The 12,184-nt window shown below is 49.9% G+C and overlaps 2 pseudogenes; both read right to left on the bottom strand.

The window, feature by feature from the left end:
- Nucleotides 1-6,068: 6,068 nt before the first annotated feature.
- Nucleotides 6,069-7,057, bottom strand: Spr-ps1 (sepiapterin reductase pseudogene 1; annotated as a pseudogene).
- Nucleotides 7,058-11,588: 4,531 nt separating this feature from the next.
- Gm22893 lies at nucleotides 11,589-11,704 on the bottom strand (annotated as a pseudogene).
- Between the last annotated feature and the right edge of the window lie 480 nt (nucleotides 11,705-12,184).

Here is a 12,184-nt window from a genome sequence, read left to right as displayed (position 1 = left end):
ACTGCCTGAGCCAACCAGCCCTTAGCAGCGTGGGCCAGAGACTTCTGAAGCTCTGAGAGCATCCCTCAGGTCTGGGAGGAAGCAGGAGCCTCTTTTTCTTTGCTTCAGGGAAAAGGTACTGGTGCTGAGAGACCTTTAGTCTGTATTCAGGTCTCTTAGCTGTTGTGTCACAGAATCTCGGGGTCATATGTGGGAGGTTCTATCATGTGGGGGACCCCAAAACATGAGAGTAATTTTTCTTCTCACTTCTTCAATAAAATTAAAATTCACTAAAAATTAGGTTGACTTCCTAACTCCAGTTAGGGCTATTAGATCTGAAGGTGCTGTTTCCTAAGGGACAAAAGGGACAGGGGGAGAATATCTGGGGTGGAAAGTGACTCAGTCCTCCTAGGGTGAGCTCTATGATGTCTCAGAGAAGCCCAGTCCAGCCAGTCCCTGCCTCCAAACTACAGAAAGAAGACAGGTGAACAGGGCAAGGATGACCCCCTCCCCTTCCTCTATTCAAATCTCCCTCATTTAGCCCCTCCCTCCACTGGGCCCCAGGGGAAGGCTTGGAGGGATTCTCCACTCAGTTATTCAGCATGCTATCAGGGAGCTTCTAGTCCTATGCCCATCTTGATAGCACACCAGGTCATTGAGATGTAATTCCTATTGAAGAGCTGTCACCCTGGGGTGTCTCCTCTCTGGTGACTGGGGAGACCCACTGCTCACCTCCCTCAGTCTGAATGAAGGACACAGCTAGGTTCTCCCAGCATGTTCACACAGGGGTGTGCCCCCATGGCATGTGAGTCCAAATTGCTGGACACACATTAGCACGTTAAGACCATGGTCTTCAGGGAATGATTTGGGTGGAGCCAGAAGGCACTGTCCCAAGGCCCCAGTGTCCTTATCATGAGACAGGAGACTCGGGGGATGAATCATGTCCTAGGAAAGTGATCTGGAGTCAGGTGTTTAGGTGGCACTGATACCCCCAGGTTTGATGAGAACTCACACCTGCTTTGCTGTGGGGCATGTGGGCATATTCATGGGAGAAGTTCCTGACCAATCAGAGCCCAGCCGGTTCCATTTCTGGGTAGAGATACCACAGTTCCATGGGGGTAAGCCTAAAACACTCCCACCCCCTCCCCAGCTCCTCAGGACATAGCTTCTAGGCCTCAGCTCAGACTATTAAACCCAAAATGACCCAGCTCAGTGACAACAAAGACAAAGAAAAGCCGTGTTTGCCTTTTGGCTAATCCACAGTCCTGCTCACCCCTGCAGCTGGACTCTGTGCATGTGCAGGCATGTATTTATGTATGTGCTTGCATGGGTTAATTGTTAACATGTGGGTTGACTAAGGCCAGGCTATGAACTCTAGGAGACAGATGGTTAAGGCCCTGGCAGCCAGCATAAACGTTCCAGTTCTGAGAGTTGTACTGTAGACATGAGCTGAATCATGGGCTGGAATTGATGCTGGAGAAATCCCAGTGGGCAGAGTTGGCTGCAGGTCACTAGGGTGGCCATGGGACCTCCTAAGAAGAGTCACTCTATTCCTTTCTGACCTCCTTCAATCCTTTGGGTACCCCTGAGGATAGAACAAGGAAGCTCTTAGGACATGAAACCTCTGCATTCAGAAGATGTGAGAAAGTCTGCCACCTTGTGGAGACAGGCGGTACTCCTCCCTGAACTGCTGATCTATCATAGAGAAAGTCAGGGTGACCTCACTAGGGTTTGGGTTGGTGCTGGATGCTTCACACCCTTAACTGCCACTTCTCCTGGAAAAAGCAAGAGGCCTTGGAGGAACTCGTGTGCCTCCAGAACAGAAGGCCACCCTAGATTAGCCCACCTACTTGCAGAAGACAATACAATACCAATCCCCTATGCAGCAGGGCCGTTCTGGAACAGAGGTTTGCAGAATAAAACCGGAATGAAACAGAACAGGGATTTCTTTGTCATGAGGAAACAGAAGTTCAGAGAAGGGTGGGGACCTGCTCAAGACAAGCATGGGAATGTCTAGGCTCTGGAATCTTATGTGTTCTCCTACTGGTCTGAGAGAAGCTATCCAGATGGAACCTTGGTCCCCTTGAAGACGCTGACACAGGAGCAGAGCAGTGTGTGAGAGATCTTGCTACAGGGCAGCAAGGGCAGGGCACCTGGTCTCTTAGAGAGAAGGCTGTGTGTGATGTCACAAGGCAGTAGTGGAGGTGGTAGTGTAGCTCAGTTGGAAGTGTTTACCCATGCATGAAGGACTGGCCTCCATCCCCACCACTGCATAAACCTAGGCATGGTTGTGCATGCCTACAATCCCTGCCCTTGGGTGGACGCAGGAGGATCAGTAGCTCAGGGTCATTTTACAGTTTGAGGGCAGCCTTAGCTACAAGAGGCCTTGCCAGAAATAAAAGAGGCAACAACTGGGTTTTGTCAACCCTGGGGCATTCAGTGCCAAACACAAAACACCAGCCTACTCTGCACTCATGACGACCCTTTGGGATGGGAGCTATGATTTAATTAAGTGTGCTATAATGATCAGTCTTTTCAGAGGCACAGAGCAACTGGCTGTGGGTTACAGCTTGTAAGCAGCAACCCAGGGGCCTGAGCTCAGCCATTACCATTCCAGAGACTCCACTGGGAAAGGGGATAGAAGTCACCTAACCCCTTCCACCTTGGGGAATCCTGCAGGACCTGCACAATAGAGGCATAGCCTGAAGGAAGGACAGGCCCCACCTTTCCACGTTGCACAGCCCCAGTCCGCCCTCTGCTGGGCACAAGGAGAGTCGGCGGGTTCTTTTAACAAGCAGATGCAGAGCAGGGCTGTCATTTTGTTGTTTGTTTTTGATGCCTGGGGACTGTATGGCCCTTGTCAAGTGTGCCAAGAGGCTGGCTGCAGACCAGTCCTACTGAGTGTCCAACCCATGACTGTGGACTGCACAAGAACCAGAGCCCTCAGCATGACTGTCTTAGTCAGGGTTTCTATTCCTGCACAAACATCATGACCAAGAAGCAAGTTGGGGAGGAAAGGGTTTATTCAGCTTAAACTTCCATGCTGCTGTTCATCACCAAAGGAAGTCAGGAATGGAACTCAAGCAGGTCAGGGAGCAGGAGCTGATGCAGAGGTCATGGAGAGATGTTCTTTACTGGCTTGCCTAACCTGGCTTGCTCAGCCTGCTCTCTTATAGAACCAAGACTACCAGCCCAGAGATGGTCCCACCCACAAGGGGCCTTTCCCCCTTGATCACTAATTGAGAAAATGTCTTACAGTTGGATCTCATGGGGGCATTTCCTCAACTGAAGCTCCTTTCTCTGTGATAACTCCAGCTGTGTCAAGTTGACACAAAACTAGCCAGTACAACGACCTTCATGGATCCTGGCTCTCCTTTCCTGAAGGCCTGTTGGTCCTGAGTCTGTACCACAATAGGCCAAGGGCCACAGGGACAGTGCCAAGAGGGCTTTTCATGAGAGCTGGGTCCTTTTCATAGCACCACCATGTGGGCAAGGTGTGAAGTGGCTATCAAAGCACTCACTCACTGCTACTTTCTAACAAGCTTTGTCACTTTTACTTGCATTTCTGGAAAATGTCTCCTGTTTGCTTATGGGATTGTGAAACCTCCTAAAATTTAATGGCATTTTAGGGGCAGAAAAATCACAAGGCCTGGAAGAGCACTTGGCTAACATTTGAATGTCCTCCAGCCAGATCCTCCGCTGTTCCTCTCGCTCTCTTGTATTTTGAGACACTCTCTTGGAGCCCATGCTGGCCTCTAACTTGCTGTGTACTCAGGGCTGACTTTGAACTTCTGCTTAATTCTCAGCTGCTCTGCCTTGCCCCGTTTTATCTCCTTGAGCACCACTGGGCAGAGGCTTGCTATCTTTCCTAACAGACATCTCCATCTTTGTAACCTGTTAGAAGATTCTTCCAGAGACTGAAATGAGAACTAGGCTGGCCCTGTTGTCTCCAGGCTCTGGGGGAGGTTCTCAGTTCCTCCATGAAAACTGAGGCAGCCTCCAGAGAGCTAACTTAGCTCTGGGCCCTTCTGGAACTGGCTCCCCTCCTGGCTGTGGTTTACACGTGATCGCTGCTGTCTGAAGGAGCCTAGGCTGAGCTCAGAGCAGGTGAGCTGGATATTGGAACAAGAAATATCTTGCATGTGTGCATAGGGCAGGTGCTACATGAGATGAGGAAACATAGTATAGATCAAGAAGTTAGAGGCAAACTTGGATCCTGGTCCTGCCTCCCTCCAGCGTTAGACAGACCATTTTGCCTGTGTCTCCAGAATCCTGTCCTAGTCCAAAGAGGTACAGACAATTGGATCTCACCCCTTAGCTGCTCATTCTATTACATGTTGCTACCTTTTAAGCAGAAATCACAAGTTTAGAAGAAAGGCACAGTGGCATCTTAATAGGCTAGAGGGACAAGACAAGGTCTCAGAAGTCCTCGTACCCTAAATGTCCATAAGAACAGCGGCCCTGTCTTCTCCATGCTAGCACCCTCTGCATTCCACTCAGCGTCCAGCACGGCTCAGCCTGAGGTGCTCACCACTATCTCTTTGCTTGTCTTTGAACATTCCATGTGTCCATCCTCCATACAGCTTTATTGGGTGTCGGGCACACATGGAGGAACAGTATGTGTCCCTTGAGGGACAAAAGCAGACAGCTGAACATATAAAGGCATTTTGTCTTTTTAGTTTTAGTCTTAATGCATTTTATGTGTCTGGATGTTTATCCCACCTGCTAATCGGACAACTCCTGAGGCTGAGTACCTCGGCCCCTGACTGCTCCAACTTCTTGGGAGTCTGTATTTTTCTTACGAAGTGAGGAGTCATTACCAGAGGTGTTAGGGGCCCAATAGTTTTTGGATTCTTTACTGAGAATATAGATCAGGTTCCCCCTCCTTGCCCAGCCCCCAGAAAGGTGCCATGGACCACCCCAGTCGTGTATGGGTGTCCCTGGAATGAGGGTCCTTGAAGCTGGGTGGGTAAGGATTCGGTGGTGACAAACAGAAACAAACACAGAGGCAGTTTGATTCTGGGTGTATTTTGCAGCTCTCGAGCAGGGGATTTTATACATTAAAAAAAAAAAACCAAACATTACATCGCTTCGAAACTATATCCAGTGAGACAATCACAAATATCAACAAAAATCATTTAGCACAATAAAGCACAAAAATCATCCAAGCATTACAACTCTGAAACTATGTATTCAGTGAATCACAAACAGAACAGGTAATATCATTATAAATCATCAAAATATAACAGTTCTAAAGGGATGTATTCAGTGGGGGCTGTCGTCCAAGGCTTGTGGCATATTTCCAGGAGCAGGTTAATAAATTTTTAATGGTCAGTGCTCTTAACTGCTGAGCTAACCCTCCAGCCCCATGGTCAATTATTATTTAACATCTAATGCCTCATTTTTAAAAAAATCTTCAACACGTAAATTTAAACTATTTTAATTTTTTTCTAATTAAGGCTTTCTTTACCATATACCAAAACCCACCTCTGATGACACACATATGAAATTTTACTGTTGGGAAAGTTGGGGTTTTTTTGTTGTTGTTGTTGTTGTTGTTTCTTTTTGAGACAGGGTTTCTCTGTATAGCCCTGGCTGTCCTGGAACTCACTTTGTAGACCAGGCTGGCCTCGAACTCAGAAATCTGCCTCCCTCTGCCTCCTGAGTGCTGGGATTAAAGGCATGCCCCACCACGCCCGGCTGTTGGGAAAGTTTTTATCTATCATCATAGTTTTGTAAATGATTTACAAAGTAAAGTGTTGGCTTCCCTGGGGATAAGGTCCTGTAGTGACCTTATCTCTAGGGATGGTTTCTGACCCATTATTCTCACTTAAGATCTTGGTCTAGGCTATCAGAACATGTAAATAAGAAAAGGAATAAGAAAAAACAAAACAGATAGATCACCATGAGAACTACAGCTCAATAATTTTTTCTCCGGCAAAGAGTTCCATAATGGCTTCCAGGAGGCCTCCCCATTTTGAGGTCAATCTCCTCACTCTGTGGCACTTGTCACACAGATCCTATTGGAGGTGGTGTGGCAGAAAGGTACCAGCTAAGTCTAGGGACAGCACTGTCAGGAGCACCCACCTACCTGGAGCATAGCTCAGCACCCGCACACTCAGTTCCTCAGCAGCCAGGACCTGGTAGAGCATGTCTCGGGCAGCCTTCCCCGCACAGTACAGACCCCAGCCCTTGTAGGGCTGCAGGGCACACAGAGATGAGATGTTAACCACAGTCTTGCTCAGGCCAGGGCTATCCCGGAAGGCATTCAAGGTGCCGGAGGTCAAACAGAACATGGAGGTCAGGTTCAGAGCCCAGTAGTTGTTCACCTCAGCTAGGTCATTCACGTTGAGGAAGCCTTTGGAAACATCCCCAAGAGTGGCTGAAAAACAAAAACAAAAACAAACAACAACAACAAAAAAAAAACAGGACCAAAGAAATGGCACAACTGGGGCGCTCTTCTTCCTCAGCCTTCCTCAGTTCCTCCCCATAGGCGTTTGCTATCCCTCTGCCCCAGCTCTGCAGACACCCCTAATGCAAGCTAAGACTACTCCTGAATGCTCTTTAGTAAAGCAGAGAGATTTGTTCAAAAAGTCTTGACTCACACACCCGCCAGGAGGCACTGTCACTCATCAGTGACACTGGTACACCCTCTTGGACTTTGGACTTTTGCGAACTTGCCCTCCTCTTACCCAAAAGGCGATGAGGTGAGAGCTCGCAGCCGGGGTCTGGACCGGAGTCTCACCTGCGTTGTTGATGAGCAGCAGGCGCTGCAGCCCCTCGGGCCTCGGGAGCTCAGCATCGCGCTCAGAGGCAACCGCTGCATGCCGGCCTCGGTGCCCGCAGCTGCCAGAGTGGTGTGTGGAGCGGGTGCAGGCCCGGCTGCTGCGAGCCCAGCTCCTCCTTCAGTTGCCACAGCACGAACTCACAGCGTGCGTTTAGGAGCATCACCGAACCCGGTAACTGCAACCGGGCTAGCTGCGGGGCCAGGGCGGGACAAAAGCCCCAGGAGGCCCCGGTCAGCACGCACACAGCGCTTCCCAGCCTGCCACACTCTTTGTCTGGAGCTCAACTTCATGGGCTGCTACCTAACCAGCGTGGGGCGGAGCCTATCCTTGGCTTTGGACAGTGGAAGTTCAGGCCAGCATCCACTCGTGTTTGGGTGAAAAAAGTGACGAATAGCCAGGGAGCCATGGCTCAGCAGGAAATCCCAGTCCCCTTCCTAGTGCTTCTAAGTTCCCCTTGAACGCCACTCCCATAAGTTCAGCCCCTTTCTCAATTTCCACCCTGTTCCAGGATCAGCTTCCCCCTCCAGGGTTGGTTTGTCTTTATCCATACAGGACATACCAGTTAGAGACCAGTGACAGTCTTGGATGAAGTCCTTGCCTGCGTAGAGCTTGTGGTCCCTTTGCACTCTGATTAACAGAAGCCTTCTCTGGAAAAGCACAGCAGCTTCCCCAGGAGGTGCTAGGCAGACAGAACCAGAAAATGAAGAGCACACACAGGGGAAGAGAAAGGCTGAGAATCACAACAATCTCACGAACAAGACTCATCACTGTCAGTGAAAACGCTTGGTTCCTTGGGACCTGTGTACTTATCCTTCAACCTGTGTCATGCACTCTAGAAACAACTTCATAATCTCAAATGGGAAAGAAAAATATCCCAGCTCTCTGGAGATGTCTGAGGAGGACAGGAGAGAAAGACATAGAGATTGCTTTGATCCATTTTTAGTCTGAGGTGAGCTAGAGTCCATCGGAATTACAGGCAAGCAGGCTAGCGGCTAGCTCCTCTTTGTTTCAGAAAGTTCAAGTGGTAGGACTAGGCAGTTCTTAGCTAGGGCGGACTGGGAAGCCAACCATCAGAGGGCACCCCTCTCAAGTTCCAATCTTTTGGCTCTGCAGTAGTTATAAACTGATGTTATCCTGCCCCCTTCTGGCCGCTCTGTAGCAACACCCTGTCCTTCCTTTTTTCTATGCACGCCATAATAAAGGAACAAAATACCATTCATACTTGGGCTGCCCAGGGAAAGGTCCCTGGAAGAAGTCGCATAGACACCTTGCTGTTCCTGGTCCTCGGGTCCTCAATGAGAGTTGGCTGGGCTGCAAGTCAAGAGTGGGAGAGATTTAGAAGCACAAGAAGGCTGGCATAATGACCTTTTCTGTGCTTACAGTGCCTGCTTCCCATGTGAGATCTGAGTTTATTCCCCAGAGTGCAGAGAAGACTCAGCACTTGAAGATGGAGACATATACACTTCCCTTTTTTCATGTTTTTTTTTTGAGACAGTGTTTCTATATTGAGCTCTGACTATCCTGTAACTCACTCTGTAGACCAGGCTGGCCCAGAACTCACTAAGACCCATCCCCTCCTCTTCCTCCTGGTTAAAGGCGTGTGCCAGGTGCATTTCAAGTTCAATGGCCTTTCGGATGCCTGTGTCTAAAAGTCCAGGTGTTCAGCATCTGTGAATTGACATTTGTACATGTGTAGATGTGAACAATGCACATATAAAGTTGAGCACACATGTGCATGTGCACAAGGACACACATGGACAAGAACACAAGTTAAATATATCATGTGAGAGTGCACATGCATGCATACTAAATATACTGATGAAGAAGTCCACAGTCGACTTAAGCCCCAGGTGGCCCTTTGCAAGGCCTGACCTCCTTTCTGCAGGAGCATCCTGGTGGGTAAGACTTAGAAGACTCAGGCAGGGTGATAATGCTGAGAACTCCAGGAAGTTCTTCCATGGATGCTGGATGGTTTGGGGTCTTACACGCGTTCTCGCGACCGGCCAGGAAGAACGCAACAAACCGGAATCTTCTGCGGCAAAGCTTTATTGCTTACATCTTCAGGAGCCAGAGAGCAAGAGAGCAAGAGCTCTATTGCTTACATCTTTAGGAGCCAGAGCGCAAGAGCGCAAGAGTGCAAGAGTGCAAGAGAGCAAGAGCCAGAGCAAGAGAGAGAATGGCGAAACCCCATCCCTTTTTAAGGAGAATTATCCTCCGCCTAGGACGTGTCACTCCCTGATTGGCTGCAGCCCATCGGCCGAGTTGTCATCACGGGGAGGGCAGAGCACATGGGGTGGAGAACTACCCTTGGCACATGCGCAGATTATTTGTTTACCACTTAGAACACAGGATGTCAGCGCCATCTTGCAACGGCGAATGTGAGGGCGGCTTCCCACATTGGGGGAGTCTCATTACTACTGAGTAGTTTCCAATTGGTGGCCTGGCAATGAGATCCCAGCTTTGTCAGCCCTGTGGGTCACCTGGATGTCTCACTTCCATGCAGCATGGGACCAGGCACCTCCGAGAAGCCAAGGCAGATGGCCCTGCACTGAGGAGAAAGGAAGGCCGCCTGGATCAGTTCTTCTAATGTTAACCTTCTGCACCCCTTAATCATGGTAATGTCTTCTATAATGGAAATAAAATCCCATTGTTTAAATGGCGTTTTTTTTGTTATGTTGTGTTTTCTTTATTTAGATTTTTAAATTTTTATTGTTTTTTTTTGTGAACTTCATTCACATCATCTACCCCAATCCCACTCATCTCCCCTTCCCCTTGTACCTGTCCTCCACTCTTGCATCCTTTCCCAGCAATACAGAAAAAACATCTCTTGGGAGCTGTAGTGCATCAGTGTGCCCATAATATTCTTTTTTGTCCACACTTCTTTGCTTGTAAATGTTCATTGCAATGACTTGTTCGTCCAGTATGGAGCCTCTGACTTGTGCTACTCAATAATGGAACGTCACTGGAACTCTTCTTGGATATGCTGGTCTTTCCCTGAGTCATGGAAATCCTGTAGTATTGGGTCTGTAGAACCAGCCTCTTAGTGCACTCCAGCAGTTCACTGATAGGATAGATGGGGTGAACCAACTGAAAGCCTGCATCTGGGCCTGAGAGGCTCAGAGACAGTCAGCCTCCTGGCTCTCATGCATCCATGCCCATGTGGCCAGTTCACCCTCAACCCCCACAACCAGTGCCAGCTCTACCCTGCTGCCCAGGTGAGGTGCAGGGACTGCCCCTGAGTGCTGCAGCCAGTTAGGGACATGGCCAGTTCTCCCACTCAGAATCCTGTGACCAGCTTTCTTGTCTGCCACAGATGGTGACGGAGGGGCAGAGTGTGTGTCTCTGCCTCTTACTTACCAGTGCCCAGCAGACAAGCAGCAGGTGGGAGGGTTGGGAGAGGCAGAGACAGTTCTCCCTCTCTCATGAGCCCAGAGCTCTCTTGCCTGCTTTAGGTGGCTAGGGACTAGGGTGGTAGTCACTGCTGCATAACAGACGAGAGGCAGGGCTAGCTCTCCCATGTGCACATCCTCAGGGCCAGCTCCCCTGTAGCCCTGCCATCAGGGTCAGCTCTACTGTGCTGCCCGGGTGAGGGGCAGGGCCAGCTCTCCTGCTCTCATGACCTCTTGGAGCCAACTCTCCTCCTGCCTCCATGGTGAGGGCAAATACAAGGGAAGGGGTCTCTCCCTTGCCGTGCCAAGGCACAGCAGACAAGAGGCAGCCACACTCATGCCCTCTGGGCCATCTCACCCACAATTCCCACATCTCAGTCCATCTCTGCTGTGCTAGCCAGGTGAGGTGCAGGGATTGCTCTTCCAAGTCCTGCAGTCAGCAAAGGACAGGGCCAGCTCTCCTGCTCCCATGACCCCAGGGCCAGGTCTCTTACCTGCTGCAGATGGTGTGGGCTAAGTATGGAAGACATACCTCTCTCTCTTTCACACTACCACAAGGACACTAATGGTAGGGCCAGCTCTATCATGGGGTCAGCATCCTAGGAGATAGCTATCCCCAAACTCCTGCACTGTTTGGGCCCCTGAGTACTGTGGCTGCCTCTGGGCTGGGTCTGCTCTCTTGCTCTCAGGCCTGTGGTGCCAGCCCTCCCACAATGCCCTGGTGAAGGGTGGGGCTAGTCCTGCACAGCCTTCAGACATCAACATGTCCCCACAGCAGGCCAGACCAGGGATATCTGCCTGCTCTTTGGAAGTGACAGATCCCTGCTGCTGCAGGGCCTTGGACCCAGATGTGGCCCTCAGTGTCAACACAGGACTCCACCATGGTCCCAGGTGACATCACCACATCAGACTGGTCTTCACTACCCTCAACTCTCTAGTTCTGCCTCTCTTGGTCCTGCCCACATCCTTCTATTTCTCTTTCTCTTCTATTTCTCTACCACCTACTTGCTCCACTTAGTGGTGCCCAGGGGGGATGTTCTCTGAGTGTCTGGGTTCATTTCAGATGGTCTCACCAGTGCTCTGCTCTGCTCACAAATTATGGTGTATGGCAGGGGTCATCTCAAGTGTGGTGTGTCTCCCCCAGGCCTGGCCACTGGAGGATATTCACCTCAGGCGAGCTCCATGTCCAGGCCTGATGGAGCAAGTGTTGTGGTCATTTCAGGTTCACTCCTCTACAGGCCCACCTGAGTGTCCATCTGTCTTGGGCTCACTCCTGCTTGGCGAGGTTCTTCTAGTCTCTGGCTTGCTTTCCATTCTGGGAACCTGTCCAGTTCTGCCAGGCACCAGAGTGATGGTAGTCTCAGGCTAGCTTGGTGACAAACTTGTGGTCTTCTTAGGCTAGCTTTTGTGTGTGTGTGTGTGGGGGGGAGGGGATGTTAGGCTTCTAATCATTCAGCTACTCATAAGTCAACACACGTAGCATAGACAGCTTCTCTCCCCTCTGCCACCCCATGATGTACATGTGACACAGCAGCCTCTAGGGGTAAGGCTTTTTGTGGTTCTGAGAAGGTCTTTAACATGTATCTCTGCTTTGCATGACCTGGTAGTATATAGGCCATGCTGGGCTTAAATTTGAGGCAGTCTGGACCAGAGAGATGGCTTAATGGTTAAGAGCACTGGTTGTTATTCCAGAAGACAAGGGTTCAATTTCTAGCACCCATATGGCGGCTCAGAACTGTCTGTAACTCCAGCTCCAGAGAATCTCACACCCTCATACAGGCAAAACACTAATGCACATGAAATCAAAATAAAAAATAAAAACACACAAACAAACAAACAAAACCAAAACCTGAAGCAGTCTGGCACCGCGTGAGTGGCTGAGGTTATAGGCTCTCTGCCTTGCTCCCTGCTTTACGACACATCCCTCTGACTCCTTGTCTCTGTCTTTGACTCTGTTTCTCTTCCTATTTTCTGTCTCCAGCATTGCCTACATCCCTGGTTATCACTGAACTCGTGAAGGTGCAGAAG

This window comes from Mus musculus, chromosome 6, assembly GCF_000001635.26.
Source record: "Mus musculus strain C57BL/6J chromosome 6, GRCm38.p6 C57BL/6J".
NCBI lineage: Eukaryota > Metazoa > Chordata > Mammalia > Rodentia > Muridae > Mus > Mus musculus.
This window is presented reverse-complemented; position numbering and strand designations above follow the sequence as displayed.